Source organism: Hibiscus syriacus, unplaced genomic scaffold (genome assembly GCF_006381635.1).
Source record: "Hibiscus syriacus cultivar Baekdansim isolate YM2019G1 unplaced genomic scaffold, ASM638163v2 tig00116925_pilon, whole genome shotgun sequence".
NCBI classification, from domain to species: Eukaryota; Viridiplantae; Streptophyta; class Magnoliopsida; order Malvales; family Malvaceae; genus Hibiscus; species Hibiscus syriacus.
This window is the reverse complement of record NW_024063474.1, coordinates 91462-103933: the sequence shown is the minus strand read 5'-3', so window position 1 is coordinate 103933 and position 12472 is coordinate 91462. Positions and strand designations below refer to the sequence as shown.

The window sequence follows — 12472 nt, the reverse complement described above, 5'->3', positions numbered from 1 at the left end:
TTATTAGTTATGAATTGGATTTTGTAATTAAAGAATGTTCAATTAGTTGAAACTTTTGATCCTACGCTAATGAATGTCGGTAATCCATTATTTTCCAATGTTATTATTGGCATCTTGATTCCCTCTGCACGGTAGGATCAATGTCATTGCCAACTTGAAAGGAAACAACATATAAACAGATTAAACTTCATTGAACTTTTGATCTCATCATCCAGCGATTCTTCATCATACAGTCGCGGACAACACCAATTTTATATTCGATCCAATGCCAATTTCACTCTTGGATAATTCGATAAAAGCAATAGAATATCGAGCTGCTGCAGCTGCTGCTAATGGTAATGAAGCTGTAAAAAAGACAATAAAGATACTATATAACAATGGCATTGACAGCTGATCGACATCATCGAAAGGATTCTCTCTGGTTATATAAACCCCAGAAGAAGAAAAAAGAACATTTCGTCTGTTAATTGGTTGGTACTTTTGCAGGGAAGAAGATGGCAACTTCGTTTTCGCTCCCTCCTAATCTAGCCGTCGATGACGCCAGCCCGGACTGGATGAACAAAGGAGACAATTCATGGCAACTCACGGCAGCTACGCTCGTCGGCCTCCAAAGCATCCCGGGGCTAATTATTCTTTACGGAGGCTCGGTGAAGAAGAAATGGGCGGTGAACTCGGCTTTCATGGTGCTCTACGCTTTTGCATGTGTCGTTTTCTGTTGGGTGGCTTGGGGTTACCGGTTGTCGTTCGGGGAAAGGATGGTTCCGTTCTGGGGGAAACCGAACGTGGCGTTGGACGGTGTGTATCTGATCGGACAACCGTTTCTGGGGAAGTTTCCGAACGCGACGATGGTGTATTTCCAGGGAGTTTCCGGAGTTGCTGGTTTCACTGCCGCCTACTGGGTATGAATCACTTCTTATTGATTCCGGATTAATTTAATCATACATCCTCAAACTAAAAAATATTTTAATTAAGTTATTAAAATATTATTATCGTACTAATCAGTTTCTTTAGTTATTGATAATTCTTAATCATTTGACTTTAAATATTTTATGATAAATTTTGATAATCGAATTTGAGACCTAAAAAGACAATAATAATTTTTAGATTCGTACTAAGTAAAGATATGAAATCATTATTGTTTTATTTAATCGGAACATGTATTGGGACCGTCGGCGCACCCCATGGCGCAGTGGAAACAAAACTCGACGGTCTCACCAGCGATCAAAGTACGAAAAACTGAAATCGGGAGGAAGGGATGCGAATACTTACAGTGGGTTCCTTGAAAAACAGCAAGGACAACAGTGAATACTGGTGGTGTAGATCGGTTGTAATCGTAAGCCTTCACGAAATCACGTCTCAGCCTCTATTCAATTCACCCGATTGAGAGCAATATTTTTCTTCCCCAAAACAGTTTTGAGAGAAAAAACGGCTGAAGGTTTTGTGTGTGTTCTAAAACGACTGCTAGACCTAACACACCCTTTTATAGCCAAGTTACCTTAATCATATTAGGGTTTTATTATTTCAAATTAATTAAATCTATATTTAATTAATTAGAATTTAATAATCCTTTTATATCCAAATTACCCTAATTTTATTAGAGATTTTATTATTTCAAATTAATTAAATCTATATTTAATTAATTGAAATTAAATATTCAGAATTATTAAAACATATATTTAATTAACTCTAGATATATATTTTAGTAACGTACAACAAATTGTACATCTTTGCTCGTTTCAATCCTAGGGTGTGACCTTGTAGGTTCTTATAACATTAGCAGTAATTATTAGAACAATTCTAATATTACATACAATGAGTGACATCTAGCAATGTATCATTGTCACCTAAGTTACAATAAAATATGATTCGACATATCATCTTGGTGATTAACTCTTTTATGTATTACATCCTTATGTCCTTTATATCTAGAATAGGCACAAGTCTTGGAATAATCACTCTTGTATAGCCCATCTATTGTTTCTTGATATCTAGAGTAGACTGTAATTAACGAATAGTTTATGATTCGAGCATGGCCATGCGTTTCTAGTCTTACTCAATCAAGTGGCCTGTGATATATTTCTTATTATATAGGAAGGACAAATCATATCTTAATCATACACACTCACTACATATATTGAAATATATTCAATAACAGTCTTTATAGAGCAACCAGTTACAGAGCTTGTTTAGCTGCATCAAAACATACAACAATATATGTTGGAATAGTATTGATCTCAAGTCTGAGGATCATACATATAGTCATCACCATGAGCAATGTTATGACTGTCACATAATAATCCAAGACATATGCTCATGGTCGGTTAATCCAATATATTGTTCTCTAACAATATAATCATGTATCAATTCTGACATCTCTATGTCAATGATAACTCGTTGTCATCAATCAATAACATGTTAGTCTTAAGCGTATTATTATTGTCCATGCCCATAATAATACTTGACTAGGGATCTTTTAATAAGAACAATTATGTCATTATATGGACTTTATTATCTTCCAGTTTATGTTAAACACATATATATAAATGAAAATAATAGCGATAATGCCTTTATTCAATAAAATCGGTAAATAAAAGTATTATTACAATCATCATATGATTGGTCTTTGGGCATACTCTAACAATCTCCCAGTAGCACTAAGACCAATCACTCACATATCTAATACCGAGTGACTCAGTGTGACGATCATGCCTCTGCTGTGTAAGAAGTTTTGTCAAGGGATCAGGAATGTTGTCATCCATGTGTACTCTACATATTTCCACATCTCCTCGATTAATGATCTCTCAAATGAGATGAAAGAGCCTAAGAATATGTTTGGATCGTTGATGAGATCTGGGTTCCTTTGCTTGTGCAATGGCTCCATTATTGCCACAACGGAGTTCTACAACATCTGATATGCTGGGAACAACCCCTAATTCTGATATTAACTTCTTGATCCAAACAACCTCTTTTGCTGCTTCAATGGCTGCAATGTATTCAACCTCTGTTGTAGAATCAACTACTGTGCCTTGCTTCAAACTTTTCCAGCTCACAGCACCTCCATTAAGACAAAACATAAAACCCGATTGCAATCGTGAGTCATCCTTGTCAATTTCGAAGCTGGCATCAGTATAAACTTTTATACTAAGCTCTTCCTCCCCTCCATAGACAAGAAATTTATCCTTAGTTCTTCTTAAGTACTTAAGGATATTTTTAACGGCAACCCAGTGATTTTCACCAGGGTTTGCTTGATACCGACTCGTCATGCTTAGGCATACGATACATCTGGTCGAGTACATATCATGGCATACATTATAGAACCAATAGCCGAAGCATATGGAATCTTATTCATCCGTTCTCTTTCTAGTGGAGTTGAAGGACACATTTCCTTATAAAGAGAAATGCCATGTCTCATAGGCAAAAATCCTTTCTTGGATTCTTCCATACTGAACCTTTTCAACACTTTGTCTATATATGTACTTTGACTCAGACCTAGAGGTCGTCTTGATCTATCTCTATAGTTCTTAACTCCTAAGCTATATGTTGCCTCACCCAAATCTTTCATAAAAAAATAACTACTTAACCAAGTCTTAACAGACTGTAAAGTAGGTATATCATTTCCTATGATGAGTATGTCGTCTACATACAAGATTAGGAAAGAAACAATACTCCCACTAGCCTTATTATAAACACAATGCTCATCTTCATTTATGATAAAACCAAACTCTTTGATTGCATCATTGAAACGAAGATTCCAGCTTCGAGAAGCTTGTTTTAGTCCATAAATAGACCTCTGTAACTTACAAACCTTTCCAGTATTTTCTGGAAAGACAACCTTCTGGTTGTGTCATATACACATCATCTTCAAGTTTTCTATTAAGGAATGAGGTTTTGACGTCCATTTGCCATATTTCATAATCATGGAATGCAACTATTGCGAGCAGGATCCGAATGGACTTAAACATAGCTACAGGGGAGAATGTTTCGTCATAGTCTACACCATGAACTTGTCCAAAACCTTTAGCGACTAATCGCCCCTTGTATGTTTGTACATTACCATCTATGTCGATTTTCTTCTTGAAACCCTATTTACATCCTATAGGTTTGACCCCTTCAGGTAGTTCAACCAAAGTTCATACTTGGTTTACTGACATGGAATCCATCTCATATCTCATGGCTTCAATCCATTTCTCAGAGTCTGGGCTAGACGCTGCCTCTTGATAAGTCCTGGGCTCATCTTGATCCATAATAATAACATCTTCATGTGTCGTAACGAGAAATCCAAATCTCTCAGGTGCACGATGTTCTCTTATGGATCTACGCAGTGATTGTGTTTCTAAATCTGTTGAATGCTCCTCAACAACTTGTGAAACATGCTGAACTTCAGGTTCATTTATTTGTTGCTCTTGAACTTCTCCAAGTTCAATATTTCTACCCTTTCTTTGAGAGAAATTCTCTTTCAAGAAAAACTCATGTTCGCAATAAACACTTGTTCTCGTTAGGGTTGAAGAAATAATATCACTTAGTTTCTGTAGGATATCCAACAAATATACACTTATGAGATTTAGGTTTGAGCTTTGTAGACATCTGATGTTTTACATAAGTTTTACAACCCTAAATCTTCATAAAAGACATACTGGGACGTTTCCCAGTCCATATCTCGTATGGTGTCTTTTGAATCGATTTAGATGGAACACGATTTAGTGTGGAAGCGGTTGTTTCAAGTACATATCCCCAAAAAGAAGTCGGAAGATCACTATGACTCATCATCGATCGAACCATGTATAAAAATGTTCGATTCCTTCTTTCAGAAACTCCATTCCACTGTGGTGTACCAGGTGGTGTAAGCTGTGAGACAATCCCACATTCTTTTAGGAGTTCATCAAACTCTATGCTTAAGTATTCTCCACCTCGATCTGATCTAAGTGACTTAATACTCTTTCCTAATTGATTTTGTACTTCATTTTTAATTTCCTTAAACTTTTCAAGGGCTTCATTTATGGCGCATAAGATAAATATACCCATACCAATTGAAGTCATCGGTAAAAGAAATGAAGTAATGGAATCCACCTCTGGCTTGTGTATTCATTGGTCCACATACATCACTACTATGTATTAACCCCAATAAATCACTTGCTCGTTCACCTTTACTATTAAAAGGAGCTTTAGTCTTTTTTCCCAACAAGCAAGATTCGCATACATCATATTGTTCGAAAACAAATGAATCTAAGAATCCATCTTTATGGAGTTTTGATATGCGTTTCTCACTTATATGGCCTAAACGACAATGCCAAAGATAAGTTTGATTCGAGTCATTTGTTTTTGATCTCTTAGTATTTATGTTATAAATGGTGTTATCTTGATCCAAAATATAGATACCATTAACCAATTGTGTCGAACCATAAAAAACATTATCGAGATAAAAAGAACAACAATATTCTTAATAATAATCTCAATGCCAATCTTGTCCAAACAAGAAATAGAAATAATGTTCTTAGTCAAACTAGACACATAATAACAATCCTCTAAATTTAAATCAAGTCCACTAGGCAAAGATAAAACATATGTCCCTATAGATAATGCAACAACTCTTGCTTCATTTCCCACTCGTATGTCCACGTCTCTTTTAGCCAGATTCCTTGTCTTTTGCAGTCCCTGTACATAAGTACAAATATGAGAACCACAACCAATATATAATACCCAAGAAGTAGATGTTGACAAATTAACATTAATAACATAAATACCTAAAACAAATGTTCCGTTTGTTTTTGCCTTCTTGACCTCTTCAAGGTAAACATGGCAGTTTCTCTTCCAGTGTCCGGTCTTATCGCAATGGAAACATTTTTCTTCTTTATTAACTCCCCTTTTGGGTTTCAATGCATTTTTCCCTTTGGGTTTGGTCTTACCATTTCCCTTAGACTTTGCCACTACCTTTTTCTTTCCCTTTCCTTTGTCCTTGTGAACCATCAGAATGGGCTTAGGTCCAACCTTTTTCATGTTACTTTCAGCAGTTCGTAACATGCCAAGTAACTGTGGCAAAGTCTTGTTAATTTCATTCATGTTGAAATTAAGGACAAATTGACTAAAGCTATCTGGCAACGATTGCAGGATAACATCGGTAGCCAATTCATCTTTGAGAGGAAATCCCAGCTTTTCCAACGTTTGGATGTAGCCCATCATCTTGATGGCATGAGCTCCTACAGGAGTTCCCTCTGCCATTTTGCATTGAAATAGAGCTTTAGAGGTCTCATATCTCTCTTGATGTACTTGCCCTTCATATATTTCTTTGAGATTTTGAATCATCTCATATGCAACCATGTCCTCATGTTGCTTCTGAAGCTCAGAAGTCATGGTGACAAGCATTAGACATCCAACATCTAACATATCATCCATATGTTTCTTGAATTTGTCTTTGTCAGCTTTTGAAGCATTAGCTGCCGATTCATCAGAAACAAGTTCCTCAATGATATATTCATTCATTTCCTGTTTGAGAACAATTCTCAAATTATGAAACCAATCAAGGAAGTTTATGCCATTAAGTTTATCCTTCTCAATGAGTGATCGCAGTGATAAAATGTTGATTGCCATTAAATCTACAACAATGGAAATATTAAAGTAAGTAAATTTACCGAATTAAAATTTATAAATAGTACTTTATTTACAAATTACACCCACTATTTTATTCAAAATTAAAAACCCTCTTTGTTTTAATTTCAGAAAAATTCAGCGAAATTTTTTCTGGTGGGTGAGGATCCATAATACATCAATTTTCTATATCAGCTTTGGTTTTTCTTTTAGGATAGTAATTATTTAGGTAAGTAACACTTTACTAGTTACATCTCATGTAACTCCTCATTTTGGTGAACAACTTTTGTTCAAGTCATCTCATGACTTATCCAAATATTTAACCTCTAGGTTTCTAATCCTATTAGAATAACCTAGCTAAGTTATTACCAATATTTCAACCGGTGAATATCACTTGCTTATTATTCGTGTTTAACCAAGATAGATTTATGTGCCAATGCTTTGGCAAAGCCCACACAATATCGATCAAAGCCTTAACGAGGGTAAATATTGGACGGTTAAGTTAACGTAGATTATAAAGAGGGATTTGCGTAATTATCTCATCATTGTTCGTTTTAATATTAGACCCTTATTGATCTCATAAATATTTATTCTTATTTTATCATTTGATGCATTGCATACATAACAAATATAACAATAAATAAGATGCAATGGTTATAGCCCAAAACAATGACTAAGGTGGCCCATCCCAAGCCAATGAGAGAACCAAGAACCCTAAAGCCTAAGATTATTCTCTAGGCATCTTCTCGCCATTCTTCTGCTCATTGTGAATCTTCACAGGTTTACAATTTTAAAAGAAACTCGTTTTACATATGAGGGAGTAAGATGAGAAGAGAAATACAAAAAAGATATAGAAAGGCATGACTCGCAGACCGTATTTCAAAATAAACCATTATAAATTAAACAAGGGCTATAACCATGCATATCAAACACCGTGCAAAACAAACATATCATATATATTTATATACACGTTGTTACGCATTTGTTAAAAATATTAATATGGGCCTTCAATTTGTACTGCTGATGAGGGGTCAAGGGGCAAAGCCCCTTGCGGGGTCTAAGGGCGGAGCCCATCGCGGTACAGCCGGTGAGATTTTTTGAAAAACAATACTTTTGTTTCCATTGGAAAACTTCACGATTTGAAAACAATTATCAACAGAAATCGTGCTTTTGGGATTTTCAATCCTGAAGGTTTTCTGCATCGGAACAACCATTGTTCCACTTCCAAACGTGATCTGCTATCGCACTCCCACAGATCATCCAGCAACAAATCGATTGAAAAACATATTAACAAATTAACATATTAATCTTTGTGGTTATCGATTCGAACAATAATATCAACATATTTACCGAAATCGATAAAACTAAAACATGCATCTCATACATATCACATCAACCAAAAATTTAACCCAAATTCAGATCGTACAAGTGGCTCTGATGCCACTGTTGGGACCGTCGACGCACCCTATGGCGCAGCAAAAATAAAACTCGACGGTCTCACCAGCGATCCAAGTACGAAAAACTGAAATCGGGATGAAGGGATGTGAATACTTATAGTGGGTTCCTTGAAAAACAGCAAGGACAACAGTGAATACTGGTGGTGTAGATCGGTTCGAATCGTAAGCCTTCACGAAGTCATGTCTCGACCTCTACTCAGTTCACCCAATTAAGAGCAATATTTTTCTTCCCCAAAACAGTTTTGAGAGAAAAACGGCTGAAGGTTTTGTGTGTGTGTTCTAAAATGGCTGTTAGACCTAACACACCCTTTTAAAGCCAAGTTACCCTAATCATATTAGGGTTTTATTATTTCAAATTAATTAAATATATATTTAATTAATTGGAATTTAATAATCATTTTATATCCAAGTTACCCTAATCATATTAGAGATTTTATTATTTCAAATTAATTAAATCTATATTTAATTAATTGAAATTAAATATTCAGGATTATTAAAACATATATTTAATTAACTCTAGATATATATTTTAGTAACGTACAACAAATTGTACATCTTTGCTCGTTTCAATCCTAGGGTGTGACCTTGTAGGTTCTTGTAACATTAGCAGTAATTATTAGAACAATTCTAATATTACATACAATGAGTGACATTTAGCAATATATTATTGTCACCTAAGTTACAAGAAAATATGATTCGACATATCATATTTGTGAATAACTCTTTTATGTATTACATCCTTATGTCCTTTATATCTAGAATATGCACAAGTCTTGGAATAGTCACACTTGTATAGCCCATCTATTGTTTCTTGATATCTAGAGTAGACTGTAATTAACGAATAGTTTATGATATCTCATATCAACTTATTCGAGCATGGTCATGCGTTTCTACTCTTACTCAATCAAGTGGCACGTGATATATTTCCTATTATGTAAGAACGACAAATCCTATCTTAATCATACACACCCACTACAGATATTGAGATATATTCAATAACAGTCTTTATAGAGCAACCAGTTACGGAGCTTGTTTAGCTGCATCAAAACATACAACAATATATGTTGGGATAGTATTGATCTCAAGTCTGAGGATCATACATATAGTCATCACCATGAGCAATGTTATGATTGTCACATAATAATCTAAGACATATGCTCATGGTCGGTCAATCCAATACATTGTTCTTTAACAATATAATCATGTATCAATTCTGACATCTCTATGTCAATGACAACTCGTTGTCATCAATCAATAACATGATAGTCTTAAGCGTGTTATTATTGTTCATGCCTATAATAATACTTGACTATGGATCTTTTAATAATAACAATTATGTCATTATATGGACTTTATTATCTTCCAGTTTATGTTAAACACATATATATAAATGAAAATAATAGCAGCAATGCCTTTATTCAATAAAATCGGTAAATAAAAGTATTATTACAATCATCATATAATTGGTTTTTGGGCATACTCTAACAACAGGTTAGGCCACATCTAACACAAGACAAACAAAGATTTCCTCCGAACAGCATCCTGCTGATGATGTTCGTAGCAGACAAACAAAGATTTCCTCCGAACAGCATCCTGCTGATGATGTTCGTAGCAGGGTTGCTGTGGATGGGTTTGACCGGTTTCAATGGAGGAGAGATCCTTATGAAGTCAGTGTCAATGCTTCCTTGGCCGTCATAAACACTCACCTCTGCACCGCTGTCAGCTTGCTTACATGGCTACTACTCGACAGCGTCTTCTTTAGAAAGCCTTCCATTATCGGTGCCGTTCAGGGCATGATCACCGGTTTGGTCTGCATCACACCCGCTGCCGGTAACCACTACACACAATTAAATATACATATGTATGTATATATATACATTAAGACTTTATATTGAAGGACGAATTTATAAATTTTTTATAATAATTAATTTTTTTATAAGTACAATTACTCCGTCAGTTCTTTATTCCATACCTGTATACATATTACATATACCATGAACATTGAATTCGATGATGTAGGGGTTGTACAAGGATGGCCAGCAATAATAATGGGGTTTCTTGCCGGCTCAATTCCATGGTCCACCATTATGGTCCTTCACAAAAGATCCAAAGTGCTTCAAAAGGTAGACGACACCATGGCCGTCCTTCACACTCACGCCATCGCTGGCAGCCTCGGAGGCATACTTTTCGGCATCTTTGCTGTGCCGAAGCTTAACGGGTTGTTCTACGGTGCCCCCGACCACTACATTGGCCTATTTTACGGACTGGCGGACAGAAGAACACGCGACGGTTCCGACAGATAGGAGTTCAGTTGATTGGGATATTGTTTGTGTTGGTTGTTAACGTGGTGAGTACAAGCGTAATCTGTGTTGCAGTGCAAGTGTTTGTGCCTTTAAGGATGTCCGAAGAGGAGATGGAGATTGGTGATGAAGCTGCTCATGGTGAAGAAGCATATGTCATTTGGGGTGATGAAGAGGAGAGGCTTGATCCTAAATATGTATTGCCCAAAATCAAAGCTGCTGGTCTAGTGGAAATGACTTGATCATAACATGCTTTTGTTTTTACAGAATAAATTTGGCCTTTTGGAGCTATGTTTTATCCACTTTAATTGTAATAGTAAGTTACGGCAGCGTATGGAATTTTATGTTAATTTAGTGAAATAAACGAGTTCTAATAGATATATGTTAAACTAATTTACATTTATGAATAAACCCATTTCTTCATAAATTTGAAATATATATATATATATATAGTCGATTTAAGAGCATTTCCCGTAGCCACATCTATAAACATCCTACCATACTGAAAGGCAAAAACACTGTTACAATAACTTTTTAGGGAACTTGAAAGGACATAAAACATACAGGACTGAATATGGAAAGAGTCCAAAAACACCCAGATATATCTATCTGAACCTATAGATGAAAGATGACTTAACAACCATAATAAGGCAAAGGCTTCTGGTTAGCATGCAAATGATCAGGCCAAAGAAAAGCACCCATGGCGAACTCTCTCTTATAATCCAAATCACCGCTAGCAAACAAGCCGTATTCAGCCAGAAGCCTGTCGAGCTTCCATTCCGGCATGTCCATGTAATCCTTAACGGTGTACCTGGGATAATGAAGCGGCATCTGGAAGAAGCTAACGCCGTTGATCTGCTTCTCGCTTTCCATCTCCGATCGAGCAGACCTCTCTTTCAAGCTTTCAAGTTTTCAAGTTTGCATAAATGGCGAGCAATACCAGTTGGGAATTTATAACGACTCCATCGGGTGGTAGTAGTTTTATGTTGCTGGGTATCACAAGACTTGGTTGCCACCCACCTTCTTTTGTCTCCGGTGCCCTGATGAACTCTGCGTGTGGCAAACAACAACGTTTTTTATTTATTTATTTTAAATAGATTTCTTATAATTTTTAAATTTTGACATGAGATGCCAATCGAATCATCAAAGTTGATGCAGTCGGATGTGGTTAATAGATAGGTCATTAGAGTTATTAAAACTTAACGATCAACAATGATATGCATCAGTCAAATAATTACTTGATGTATTTTCTCAGTTCAAGTGCTCACGTAAAATTGTTAGATATTCGAGATATTTTTGTATATTATATTATATTATATTATTACTATTACTATTATTATTATTTGAGCTCCCATATATTGCATCATTGTTTGTGGGAAGGAAACATAAGCAACATACTAAAAGGTTTGGTCGAATGAAATTTGGGGTTTGTAGGGTTTTTTTTTATATCAATTTTGGGGTCTTTGTTTGTTTAGTTTTTGACTTCAAATCGAATATGTTAATAATTTAGGCTTTTTAAAAAAATCGATATAATTTGGACACTCATTTTATATTAGTCGTAAAATTATTTTAAGTGAAAGGATGAAAGGTGGAGGTCCTTGACTAGTAATAGACATAGTAAGATGTGTTGGGAGTGATCATCGTTATTGATTTGTATTAGTTTGTTTGGAGAATTAATCATAGCCTTAATAAAATAAATCATAGCCATTCATATTTTATAAGAAGAATAATTTATCATTTAAATTGTCTACTTTTGAGATTGAAAAAATAATCTCTTATCCAACATTCAAAATATCTAACATAATATTTTTAAGATAAAAATATATTTCTTTTGTTACATCTTTCACGTCTATATCTAATTAGACAGATCAAATGGATGGATTTGATTTGATCTGTCTAATTAGATATAGACGTGAAAGATGTAACAAAAGAGAAATATATTTTTATCTTAAAAATATTATGTTAGATATTTTGAATGTTGGATAAGAGATTATTTTTTCAATCTTAAAAGTATATTTCTCTTTTGTTACATCTTTCACATCTATATCTAATTAAATCATCGATCAACTTTTTTTCACTATCCGAACTATCCTCTCACTTGATGTACATCAGCACATAATATATGTATAGTTT

General features: G+C 35.0%; 1 pseudogene; it reads left to right on the top strand.

Moving 5' to 3' along the window:
- Positions 1-265: 265 nt before the first annotated feature.
- On the top strand, positions 266-10607 carry LOC120187953 (annotated as a pseudogene).
- The last annotated feature ends 1865 nt before the right edge of the window (positions 10608-12472 follow it).